The 13,041-nt window shown below is 56.8% G+C and overlaps 1 long non-coding RNA gene across 1 annotated transcript; it reads left to right on the top strand.

Moving 5' to 3' along the window:
- Positions 1–273: 273 nt before the first annotated feature.
- Positions 274–12,276, top strand: LOC146766157 (uncharacterized). Its single transcript, XR_014958279.1, has 2 exons — positions 274–3,789; positions 11,869–12,276. It is a non-coding gene; the product is annotated as an uncharacterized LOC146766157 (long non-coding RNA).
- The last annotated feature ends 765 nt before the right edge of the window (positions 12,277–13,041 follow it).

The following is a 13,041-nucleotide window of genomic DNA, read 5'->3' as shown; positions in this document are numbered from 1 at the left end:
CCACATGTGGGTTACTCCCTCCCCTTCAGCATCTGCTCAGACACTGCCACAGCCTCTGCTGTGCCTGGGGATGCCAAGGACAGCGGGCTGTGGTACAGGCAGGCAGGAGAGCTCCGTGGGCAAGCAAAGGGGTGTGGGCAGGCTGGGGCAGGAGGGCTGGGGCTGGAGGAAAGGTTTTTCAGCTGGGCTGGCCTCACCCCTGCTGCCTGCAGCTCAGGATGGATCTCTGTGGCTGGGCAGTTCAAGCTGGGTGACAGCCACTGCCACACAGCCACTGCCACAGCCTGAACATCACATTCATATTCTAGTCACAGTTTTTGGGCATCTTTGCTTTTCTTGGCAGTGTCAGAGCTCCAGGACAGCGGGGAAAAGAGGGAAATGGACCTCCCTTGCTATGTCTCTGCTGCTGCAGCTGTCTCGGAGGGGTGTGCTGCTTGTCCTGAGTCATGTCTGTGCCAAGCAGAGCTGAGCTGACACCCAGCACAACCTGGGCTGCTGCATTTGCTGCCTGGGAGCCTTTTGGTTCCTCCCACGGCCAGGTCACAGCCTGTCCCACCGGGATGAGGCAATGCTGTGGGCACAGGCGGGGTGGCCGTGCCTTTGCTGCCCAGCACAGTTTTCAGCCCAGCAGCAGCTGCAGGAAGCTGGGGACGTGCCCTGGGGCTTCCCCTTGCAGCCCTCCTGAAGGGCAGGCACAGGGCTGGCACAATGCCCCGTGCCCAGGTGCCACCCAAGGCACGTGGGACAGTTTGGGAATACGGCTCAGGAAGCACAGCCATGGTGGGACATGAGCACTCCTGAGTTTGTCAGCCTTGTCCTGTTCCTTCTTCAGGGTCTGTGGATTTCCTTGGCCCCAGTGACATTGCTTGGTTTCACTGGGTGGCCCCTGCCTCCTTCTCCAGCTGCCTCTGGAGCTGTGCAGGGAAACGAAGCCCTTCTGATGGTGTGAGGTCCTGGAGGTTCTGTGTGCAGCAGCCGTGGCATCATCACCTCTCTTTGCCCCCAGGTGGGATCCAGGAGGCTGTGCCAGCATGGGTGAGGTGTGAGGCAGGTGAGTTCACACCAGAGTTTGAACTGTCCTGCAGGTGCAGCTTTCAAACCTGGCAGAGAGAGATTACGGAAAAAAAAACAAACAAACAAAAACAAACAAAAAAAACCTACCAACCAACCAAACAAACAAAAAAAACCCAACAGAAAACCAGAAAGAAGAGAAAATGCAAACATTCCACCTCCATCTTGCAAAGTCCCTGAGTCACTTCACCAGGGCTGGGAGCATCTCATCCCTGCGGGCCCTGGCTGTGTCCTTTCCCTGGGCACAGACATGCTTCACCCTGTCCATCCTCGTGGCTGCCCTCTGCTCCCTGGAATATCTTGGTTTCCCAGAGGCTGAGCAAATTCTGTGACATTTCCAGGCTGCAAACTCCTCTGCAAACAATTCCCCAAATGCATGTGCAGCTCCTTGGGAAATAGAGCAAGGCCCAGCACAGCCATCTCATTCCTGATTCCAGGCAAAGCTGTGGGAAAGCTTCATGGTCCTGCTTGGTGGGCAAAGCTCTCTTCTCAGAAATGAGTTTTTGCTTAAATTTTGGAGAGAAAATGTAGTCTGACTCAGCCACAAAGCATGGAAAATTTCAAGCAGGCACTTGATGTGTGGCAAAAAGTATCCTTGGGCTGGGAGCATAAGTGGGGTTGCATTGTTTGGGCTGTTTAATCAAAAACCCAGGGGAAAGAAATAACTTTGGGTCAACCCAAATGAACTGTTCTAGATGTTCTTTCTGAAACAAAAAAGTGTTGCTTTGAACAGCAGGAGGCTCTTGGTTTTATCCACTACTGATATAAATGACTTTACTAGATGGCAATTGAAAAGTCACAAAGTTCCTCTAATACCAGAGAAATCAAAATAAACACTTCTCTTCCCAAGCTAACAGATGCTCCCTGTCCTTTCAGATGGAGCCCAAATTCCCAAATCATAGAATCATGGAATTGTGGAATGCCCTGACCTGGAAGGAATCCATAAGAGTCATTGTGTCCAGCTCCTGGCCCTACAGGGGATATCCCAACCATCCCATGGTTCATCTGAGAGCACTGACCAGGCTCATCCTGAGCTCTGTCAGCCTTGTGGCTGTGACCACTGCCTTCAGAAACCTGCTCAGTGCCTGACCACCCTTTGGGACAAGAACCTTTCCCAAATATCCAGCCTAAGTCTCTCCTAACACAGCTCCAGCCATTCCCCCAGGTCCTACTGCTGGTCACCAGAGAGAAATAATTAGAGCCCCTCTGAAATCAGAGATTTTGGTGATGAGCTATCACTGGTAACAATCCCAGCTTGGGAAGTTGTGGATGGATCCATGTGAGGATCTGCCCTTCCTGCATCAACAGCCAGAGGATGCAGAGTGCTGAGCAGCTTTTATTGTGTGTGCTGCTCCTGTCCTGGGCTGTGCAGGGCGTGATGGCTGGCATGGCCACAGTCCTCTGACCAGCCCAGGGGCTGGTAGTTCTCTCTCCTGGCTTTGCCCCAGATCCAGCTCTGGAGCTGGGATGTGGAGGATGGGATGGATGGGATGTGCAGCGCTGGCTGTGGCCCTGGCTGAGGCAGGGAAGGATGCAGGACCCTCACTTGGAGGATGGCAGGGTATTCAGTTCACGATTCCCTGCTTGTGCTACCTGGGATGTGTCTCTCCTCCATGACAAAGGCTTCAGCAGACTCCTCATGCCTCTGCATGCCCTGTGCTTCTGCTCCTTGCCCAGGCAACCTGCAAGAAGGCAGGGAACTGGAGCAAGTCACCCCTTCAGGAGGCCACAAACACCGCCACTCCTCCTGGAGCAGGCTTTCCAGCCCAATTTCTGTGCCTGTTTTGAGAGGCTGTGGTTCTGGGCTCCCACAGAGCTCTCACCCAGGCAGGATCTGGCTCACTGGGGAGAAAATTCTGCCCTCCACCTCCCTGTCCTCCTGGCTCAGCCAGGAGGATTTGGCCAGGGAGTTTGGCTAGGGAGACACATGAGTCCTTTTTGATGCCTCCTCTCACCTTTCCTTCATCAGGACTGAAGCACCAGAGCCTCTCGGGGTGTCCTCCAGGTCGGGACAGCCTCTCACCCCATCCCCTGCTCGGGGGAGCTCCTGTAGCTGCCCTGCTTTGTGCTCTGCTCCCTCAGCACGGGTTATGCAAGAGGCTTTGGAAGCGAGACAAAATTACAGCGGGAAGAAATCATCGCAGGGCTCTGGTGGGAAAAGATATTATCCTGCGTTGCCAGCGAGACTGGCCGCCGGCAGGTAGGGCCCGGAGGAGCGCTGCGTGGCAGGATGATGGCTGATAAGCCGCCGGGTCCTGCTCCGCTGGGCTCGGGAGAGGGGAGCGCTGCTGTGTGAAGCTATGGAAACGGGCAGGCTCTGCGCGGCCGCGGAGCGGGCACCGCGCCGCTCGCATCCCCGCAGGTACGGCGGCTCTTTGTGTGCGCGGCTGCGGGAGCGGCCCTGGAATAATTAAAAAAAAAAAAAAAAAAAGTTGTTCCATGGGAAGCTCCGGCTCTGGCGGCAGCTGCCCCCGGCCGTGCCCCCCTCCCCGGCCCCCCGCTCTGCCTTTGAGTCACCTCGGCGGCGTGACGGCCGCATCCGCGCCAAGGTCACGCTTAAAAGCATTGGACATGGCTGGGCGCGGAGGTGGGAGCGGCGCCGCGCAGGGCGCAGCGCGCTTGGAGGAGTTGCGGCCAGGGCAAAGCTCCCCAACGTGCCCTTCGAGGAAGGGGGCTCCCACCGCCTTTCATTATTTGCCAAGAAACGTAAGCCCAGAGGTCCGTGAAATTGTCAGGATGTGTGAAATCAGGCACCGCCGGGCAGCTCTCCTGCGCGACCATCTTAAATATTTAACGCGTTGATTATACAACGTTTGCATTGAAACGCTGGTGTGGGCCCGGAGCCGGGGTTCGGGGAGGGGCTGGGGGGGTTTGGGATTTGGCCACCCTGCCCTGGGCTCCTGGCAGCCGCCGCAGCGCCGGCGGGGGGGCGGTGCGGGAGGCATCGGGCGGCGAGGCGCTCCTGCTCGGGAGCCTCCGAGTGACAAACGCGCTCAGGAGCAGGAATTCATTCCTGTAAATATGTTTGCATTATTTATTTTAAGCATTTTTATAAATCATAATAGGAGAGACATCTGCTGTTAAAACTGCAAACTGCATTCGTGCCTAGGGCAACGCGGGAAGAGGCTTTTCCCCGAGAAAGCTTGGGAAAGTTTGGGGAGCACCGCAGATTTTGGGGGGTGGGGACAGGGGAAAAACGTGCGGGGGCATTTTCTTGGTGGGAGTTAAATATACCCGTTCCTTCCCGGGGGTTTTATTTAAGTCCTTCCTGCTTCCTCCTCCCCTCTGGCTTTTGACACCTTTTTTTATATGGGCTTTATCATGAGGATGGCATCTCCTCTCGCCTCCCTGATGGCCAGAGAAGCTGGGAGTAAAGCACCCCACTCCTCCGCAGAGATGGGCGGGCACATGCGGGTGTCGGTGGGTCTTGTTTCCCGTGGGGGCAGCGAAGAGGTCCGGACAGGAATCCAGCGCCTCTCAGTGATGGCACAGCACAAAAAAAAAAAAAAAAAAAATTAAAAAATAAATAAAAAAAAAATCCCTCTCCCCAGCCAGGTGGCATCTGCTGGTCCCTGGAGCCGAGAGCTTCTGGAGACGGCGGTGGCTGGTTCTGGGTGAGGGGAGGAAGCTCCGGGTGACTCTGACTCACCGCTGCGCAAGATTAATTGCCGGGCGTTGCAGGAGGTTTATCACTGCCACCCGCGCTCGCCGCGGCTGCGGCTCCTTCTGCCCCGGATCCGGGCCGAGGAGGGGCTCCGGCCCCGGGCTGTGTCCCTGCGAGGAGAGGCGATGCTGGAATCTCCCTCCGCCCCGGGAGCAGCCCCGAGCTCAGCTCAGGCGCCCCGGGGCGCAGGGGATGCTGCGGCTGCTCCCTGGAGGGGTCATGCTGGCCTGTGCCTCAGTTTCCTGCCCCTCAGGGCAGCTGTGCTTGAGCTGGGCTCTCGCTGCCACTCTTGGCTCCTGTTTTGGAGCCGTTCCACCATGAGAAACTGGTGCAAATCCACTCCCTCTCCAGGGCCCATCCAGCCTTCTCCTCCATCCTGGTGTCCTCAGCCATCCTGTCCCGCAGCACTGACAAGCTCAGCAACTGTGATGAACAAAATCTTTTGCATAATCAATAATTAATGTCTGGGGTTTCCAAGCAGCTAATTAATCTCCTGGTGAATCGTGAAAAAAATGTTTAGGGGAATTGTAGGTGTTTTCAAGCCAGGTGAGCAGAGGTTCATGCTCAGCCCGGGCTCTCCTGTTAACCCACATCCATCCCTGGAGAGCTGCTAGCTCCAAGTGATGCTGTTCATGGCCAGAGTGTGGACGATATTGATCATAAATATTTGCCTAATGAGATCATATCTGCTTTCCAGCATACGCAGTGAGTGACCTCAAAAGGCCTGGTGTCCTTTGGGTGAGCTCCCAACCAGCTTAATTGTCTATCTGAGTCTTGCAGCTCTGGGGTGACCTGCACTGGGCTGTGGGGAGGGGTCAGGTCAGTCCCAGCCATGCTGGGAGTACTGGAGGCAGGGAACAGACCTTGCTGGGCCACGTCAGAGCCTCCCACCCAAAAGCTGGGAAATACAGCACATAAACAATTCAGGTTCCAATTCAGGTTCTTTGCCTTAGGCAAAGATTTGAGAGGATTACTCTGGTCACTGGTTGCAGATTCAGGGAATATCACAGTCTTCATCCACCCCATTCCACAGTAAATTCTGACTTGGGGAGCCTCTGCTAGGTTCTCTAGAAACTTCTGCAGCAGTTGTATTCAGGCACGGCAGCCCTGGGCAAAGGCTTTGACCCAATTTCAGGCAACCTGAAGCGTTGAAAAGTCCTCAAAGCAGCGATTTCTCTCTGTGACTTTCAGGGAGCTGTGTGGTCCTCCCCTGCTGGAGACCTGTGAGCTCTGGTAGATCAGACCCAGGGCAGATCTGCAGCCACAGCTCCTCGCTGGTGAGCAGGGACAGAGCTTTGCAGCCTCCCAGCAGGACCCTGACAAATGTGCCTGGGCACTGCTCAGGTCCAGGCTTGCTGCAGTCCATTTCTGTGTGAGCAGGCCACGAATTCGTTCTCCCCAGCTCTGGCTCTTCAGCTCGTCCCAGAATAGCCAAGTCAGTGACTCGTGGCTCATTTTGAATGATTGCCAAGCAGCTGCAGCTGTCCTTGACTTTATCTCTGCTCCAGTGTGGCTTTGCCCAGCTCCACAAGTTCACTCTAGGAGACTCCACTCCCCCTTCCCAGAATAGAAGACATCCAGGGCCCAGTGTCAGCAAGTTTAGCAGCTGTGGGAAGTGTTATCCTTTGAGCAATCAGTAATTAGCCTGGTTGAAAGGCCGGAGTCCTTGTGGCTAATGAGTAGCTCGAGATGAGACCTACAATCTCCTGACCCTCTCCAAGTCTCCTGGTGGCTTCCAAAGGATTCCTGGATTGCTCTCACCTTCATGCCAGCTCCCAGTGGAACTGTCATGGGAGCTGGTCCCGTCCAGCAGACCCAAAGCTCGTGGGCACTCTTGCCTGGTCACCTCTGGCTGTGTTCCTCCCCACTCCCCCTGCCCTAAACCCGTTTCCATCACACCTCCTACATCCCGGCTCACTTCCAGTCTCCAGCCTACCTGTCCACAGCTGCCACATCTGGAACTGCTGTCCCTGCAGCCAGGGCTGGCCTTGGTCACTGCTGGTTGAGGAGACATTGCAGGGACACTGCTGGAGGCAGAGGGAAGATGGTTGATGGTGGCTGATGGTGGTGATACCAGATGTGCTCCTGATGGATGGAGCTACCTCCTGTGCCTCCAGCCCTCTTCATCTCACTGTCAAGCTGGAAAAAGATATAGCTCACCTCCTGGAGAGCTCGCCTTGACCATGGGAGCACTGATTTTTGGGTTTGGCTCGTGCTGAGGGTCTGTGCAATCAGCACAGGGAGAGGTTTCAGCCAGGGGAAGAGGCTGATCAGCAGCAATTGCTTCTCTGTGCAGATATTTCTTGCATTCAGGCACTGGTTCCTCAGGAGCAGCGTGGAAAATGAAGGCACCGTGGGATGAATGGATTTACCTGAGACCTCTGGAGCCTCCTTTCCCCTTGTTTTACCTATTAAGTATCTCTGCTTCCCTGCCTTGCAGGCAGCAGCTTCTTTTCCTTCAGAGATGTTCCAGGCTGGGAATATTCACAGCCCTGTGTTATCTGGTGTCAGCAAAGAGATGGGAACATCTTGGACTGAAGAGACTTGATTTATTGTTCCTGATTCTTAGAGCAACCCAGAGTATGATGGGATGGGATCTCCTCATTTGCCATCACTTTTAGTGGGATTGGAGTGAAGAGGGTCACAAGAGTTTGAGGTACTTCTCTTTCTTTTTTGTATTTTTTATTTTTATTTTTTCTTTTTTTCCTCTGTTTTTTTTTCCTTTTCTTTCTGAAGGTAGTTCTTTCCCCTTTCCAGGATGATGAGAACAGCAGTGGGAGGTTTATCCTTGAGAAGTGAAGGGCTTAGAGGGATCTAAAGCAGCCATGCAGTACCTGTGAGGAGGTGTTTGAGCGGACAGTCAGACTCTTCAGAGCAGTGTATGGTGAGAGGAAGAGAAACAGGTATGAGGTAAGTTAAGAGAAGCTCAGACTGGTGATAAAGACACACCTTTTCCCATGAAGGCAGCCAGTCATCAGCAGCTTGCCCAGGACAGCTGCACTGTCCCATCCTCTGAGGTTTTCAAGCCCTACTGGACAATGAGATCTTGCAGCTGACCTTGCTTGGAGCAGAAAGTTAACTAGAGACCTCCTGAGGTCCTCTCTGACCTGGGAAATTCTGCCACTTTATGTTGAGGTCAGCATTCCAGGACTGCTCCACCTGCTCACACAGTGAACTCCAAAGCAGTTTTTGGGTTCCTGAAGGCTGGAGAAAGGAAGGTGGCTGAACCATGTCTAAGGCCACGGATCACCAGGCACTGGCTTCACAGAGTCATAAAATAGAATCCTGGAATGGTTGGGGTGGGAAGGGACCTTAAAGCTCTTCCCATTCCAGCCCCTGCTGTGGGCAGAGCTCCCCCTGTTCTGCACTAGGACATGGGGTTTGACAGAGCCCACACCCCACCCATGGCATCTCCCGGGCACGGGCCCCTCCCCAGCATCATCCCAGGTATCAGAGTAAGGCAGGGGGAGAATCACAAGGTCTGGCAGCTGCCCAGCTGTGCCTGAGCCAAAGGGAGCAGCAGGATGCCCAGGACACACCCTGCCTGGAGCCCTCGGGGAGCAGAGGGACGCTGCGCTGCTGGAGTCAGTGCCCCTGAGCTCAGCTCCTAAAAAACCTGCAGACCACAGTGGCTGGTGTGCAGCACAGCCACGGTTCCTCCCTCCTGTGTTCTGTGACCTCTTTGCAAGGCAGCTTTTGGTTCACATCCTCTCCAGATCTGCTGGCTACGGCAAAATGCAATTGGCTGTGCACAAGCTCCCCAGCTCCCTCCCTGCACAGGGGACGGGCAGGGCTGAAGCTGTGGCGTGCTGGTTGTTCTGCCAGCGAGGCAAACCTCACCTGGGGGATGCTCCAGTCCTTCAGCCTGTGCAGCTCCCCCCTCCCAGCTCAGCTCCCCTCGGGGACGCGCTCTGCTTTGAGTGGGGAGTGCCAGTTCTTTAGCAACTCCACGGCCAGAAAAACCTGCAGTCACAAAACTAAATATAGCCCAGGAGAGGCCATGAATATGGTGACGCAGTCTGGAAGTGGTTCCTGGCTGTTCTCCAGCAGCTGGGAGCAAGGCATGTGGCTTTGGCTTTTTAGGGGCAGTGGTGTGCAGGGGAGGTGGGGGCCAGGGGGGACTCCACCCTCCTGTGGCCCCCAGCACAGACTGGTAGGGCGAGGCAGCAGAAATGGTGCCACTCGTGGTGTTTGGGGCTGGGAAGGAGTTCCAGTGGTACAGAGACCTGGCCCAGGATTCACTCAGCTGGAGCTCCCTGGGAGACGGGGCTTGGAGAGCTCCTGATGTGGAGACTTGTGAGATTTGGGGTCTCCTTCAGCCTTTAAACAGCAGTGCTGGCAGTCCTGTGAGAGTCACAGGCAAGGCTGTGGTCTCACCCCCTGGTTTCCTCCAGCCTGAGCACTGCAGGGTCTCCTGGGCTGCAAGCCCTCATCAGAAGGGATGCACAAACCATCAGCACCCCTCGTGGCTCCAGCAGGGCCAAACCAGAGGAGCAGAGCACATCAAGGAGCCAGGTAACCTCAGCCCCCACCCTACCCACTGCAGGGAAGGCAGCTGGCAAAGGGCAGGAGACCTCAGGCTGGACACCACGCTCAGCCAGTGTCTCCCTCCTGCACAGGGAGGTAAAGCTGGCCCTGGCTGGGAGCTGGGATGGAGTTGCTGGGGACTGACACCTCACTGGGTGCCAAACTTGTGCTGAAACATGGTGGGGGTCAGGCTTGGCCACCTCTGACCCGCTGGCAGCTGCTGGGAGCATCCCCAGGCTGCACCACGGCACTGTGTGTCCCCCCTCTTATCCCTGTGGCAATCAGAGCTCTCCAGAGAGGAAACAAGGTGCAGGAAGGGACAGCTCCAAACTGGCCCTCAGAACCCCCCTGCTGCAGGGACGGGGACCCATGTGGGATGGGATCTCTGTGCCTGTAGCTCTGGAATGACTCTTCCTCCTCGCTCAGCCAGGTCACTGCCCCTGAGCCCGGGAAGCTCCCAGGGCTGGTCATGGCATGGACAGGGTGGTCTGCTGGCCCTGGGAACTGCAGGGCTTTGCTGTGGCCCTGCTTATGACCCAGAGCACACTCAGTGCCTGGCTGCTGAGTGGGAACCTCAGGAGCCACTTCCAGGATGAACTGTAGGTCAGACTGGCAGGATTCTGCCCACCCAACCTTTTGGGGTGTGCCCGAGGGTGCTCACCCTGGTCAGACCCTCAGTGTGCACTCCAAAGAGGGAAATCTGCCCTTGAGCCTTGCTGCAACGTGTCCTGATGGAGGGGACCCTGCAGGGAGGCAGGTCCTGTGCCAAGGGAAGGCAGGAGACTGGCAGAGCCAGCCCTGGCAGCAGAGCTGCTGGGAGCTGCAGGCATCACCCCACCGTGCTTGGGGGTGCAGCCTTGTCTGCAGTTCCTTTCCTTGGACAATCTTTGCCATGATAACAGCTTGATTTTAACTCTGGAACCTGCTGATGGGAACCAGAATCAGCTTCTGGTCTGCACCACTATTTCTTGGAATGATTCTCATGCCCAGAAATCCTAGGCAAGGCTGGGGAGGACAGCAGGAAACATGTGCTGGTGGTTCATTGTGTGGACAGCTCTGGAAAGCAAGGCATGAGGCTGGGTTGAATGCACCCCACAGAGCTTGCCACATCCCGTTCCCTGTCTGCAGGAACAACCATGGTGCTCCTCACTGATGTTTATGGGATGTTTATGGCCAACATTCTGGGAAAAAGCCCGGGAGAGCTGGGTGACCTGCACCCGGCTGCGGGGACAGAACTGCTCACCCTGTCCCAAACCCTGTCCCAGGCACCCTCCCTGCTCTGCTGGATTCGGGTTTACCCTTTCCCTGCCTGGCTGAGATGCAGAACCAGCCTCCTGGGGACCCAAATCTGAATCTGTAGCTTTCAGAGAGCTGAGGGAGCAGAGAGGCACAGCGGGAGCGCCGGGAAGCAGACGGCGCTGCTGCGTGGAAATCCATGCCCAACTGCTCCATATCATATCATACAGCATATGTCTAGAGACAGGCCAGCAAATTCAGACCTGAAAATGTGTATAATTGCCAGGCAGGACTTTGAGATTGAAAGAGCTTCAAAGAAAACACAGTTCCTGTGTGCTGAGAGCAGCGTGGTGGCTCTCTGGGAGTTGAGTTGAGTGGGACAGACCCTCCCCTTGCACGTTACTTTAGTCCTGGCAGAGCCTGAAGGTCAAACCTGGCTCACTCACTTGCACCACTTCAGTGTTTGCTGGTTTGGCTCAACACCAGAGCTCGCTGGTCTTAGCACAATACACAGGAGCATAGAATCGTGGAATATCCTGAGCTGGAAGGGGCCCATAAGGACTATTGGGTCTATCTCCTGGCCCTGCACAGGACAGCCCATGAATCACACCATGATTCTCCTATATTTCCATTTATTTTTCCATATGGCTCTTTTTGCCTTTTCCTACTCTCTCTGCAGCTTAGTTTTCTCAATCATTGCCCAGAAATTGCCCTGGAACAGTGGAAAATGCTGTTGCCATCAGATTTTACCATGGTCAATGGCACGTGGCCTGGAGCTCCAAGGGAGTCCCCCCCGGTCACAGTGACAGATTTCCTGCAGAACCCTCCCTGGTTGCCAGCACAGGTCCTCAGGCAGCAATGCCACCCCTGTCTGCTGTCACACACTCTTGTCCCCGTGGTGGGCACCACCTTGAGGGCACCCAAGCCTGCCAGCAGCTTGGGGGTGGCATTTGGTGGCCTGAATGGCTTGTGTGGGCTTCAGAAGTGACCTGAATTGTGGTGTGAGCTGCCCAGGGGGTGCCAGGCTGGCTCTGTCCCTCTGGTAACACAGGCACCCTCACAGGGCTCCTGCCAGCTCTGGCCTTGCACCAGCAGCACAGCGATGCTTGGACGTGCCCCAGGCTGGGAGTCACATCCCTCTGTGGGAAAGTCAGTCCCAGTGGGAGTGGGAAACCTCATCCCAAGCTTCCCTCCGCACCTCCCACCCCATTTTCTCTGTGGGATCTCCTCTCACGTCCCACCCTAAGCCCTCCTGGCAGTACCACCAGGCACATCCCTGCAGCATCACCTCCCCAGTGCCAGCCTCCCATCCCTCACTCCCGGCACGGCGGGGAGCCTCGGGGCTCTCCCTTGCTCTCCTTCTCTTCCAGGAGCCAGGTGAAACCCAGGAGTTTTTAGGATCTGTGCTGGCAGAACACAGCGAGCAGATGGTGCCCTAAAATCCCCGCGCCCCGAAGAGCGAGCCAGCGATCATTTGTGAAGCTCTTGAGATCTATTTTTTTTGTCCCAGAGCCTGCTGAGCCTGGCGAGGAGCGTAATTGCAGCCTGGACTGGCTGGAGAGGGCAATACCCGGATGGGCTCCTCGCCTTTCAGGCTGTAATTGGGCCCTGGCGATACAAAGCACAAAGCTCCTTTCCTTCCTGCTTGCCCGGCTCCCTCCGCCAAACCTTCCCCTGCCTGCGCTGGAAAAGATGCAAATACCAGGGCACGGGAGAATGGCTCCCTCGTGCCTGCGTCACATCTGAAATACCCATTAAAAATATATGTTCCAAAAAGAGCACCTCTGCACCCAGCACAAACTCTCCCAGCAGTGGGGGCTGCGGGAGGGAGCGGATCAAAGGGAGGAGGGACGCGGCTGTCCCGGCTCCATCCCCGGCAGGGATGGGCGTGGAGGCTCGGCGGGGTCCGTGGGGCAGGGATGGGCGTGGAGGCTCGGCGGGGTCCGTGGGGCAGGGATGGGCGTGGAGGCTCGGCGGGGTCCGTGGGGCAGGGATGGGCGTGGAGGCTCGGTGGGGTCCGTGGGGCAGGGATGGGTTTGGAGGCTCGGCGGGGTCCGTGGGGCAGGGGTGGGTTTGGAGGCTCGGTGGGGTTCGTGGGGCAGGGATGGGTTTGGAGGCTCGGCGGGGTCCGTGGGGCAGGGGTGGGTGTGGAGGCTCGGCGGGGTCCGTGGGGCAGGGGTGGGTGTGGAGGCTCGGCGGGGTCCGTGGGGCAGGGGTGGGTTTGGGGGCTCGGCGGGGTCCGTGGGGCAGGGGTGGGTTTGGAGGCTCGGCGGGGTCCGTGGGGCAGGGGTGGGTTTGGGGGCTCGGCGGGGTCCGTGGGGCGGGCTGGAGACACCCGGCAGCCCCGCAGGAGGCCGGGATCCAGCAGCGGGGTCCGCAGCGCTGTGCTGCCGCTCGGCTGGCTGGGCCGAGCCTGCAGGGATGCGGGGAGCCGAGGAAGGGGCTGAGAGGAGGGGGAAGAGGCTCCCGCAGCAATAAGCGGGTTTAATGAAGAGCCTTGAGGACGTGCATCTCTCCCGGCAGCAGCGGGATGGGGCTCTGGT

This window comes from Lonchura striata, chromosome 13 (genome assembly GCF_050655825.1).
Source record: "Lonchura striata isolate lonStrDom1 chromosome 13, ASM5065582v1, whole genome shotgun sequence".
In the NCBI taxonomy this organism is placed as follows: domain Eukaryota; kingdom Metazoa; phylum Chordata; class Aves; order Passeriformes; family Estrildidae; genus Lonchura; species Lonchura striata.
The sequence above is the reverse complement of the archived record's forward strand: the minus strand, read 5'-3'. Positions and strand labels throughout refer to the sequence as shown.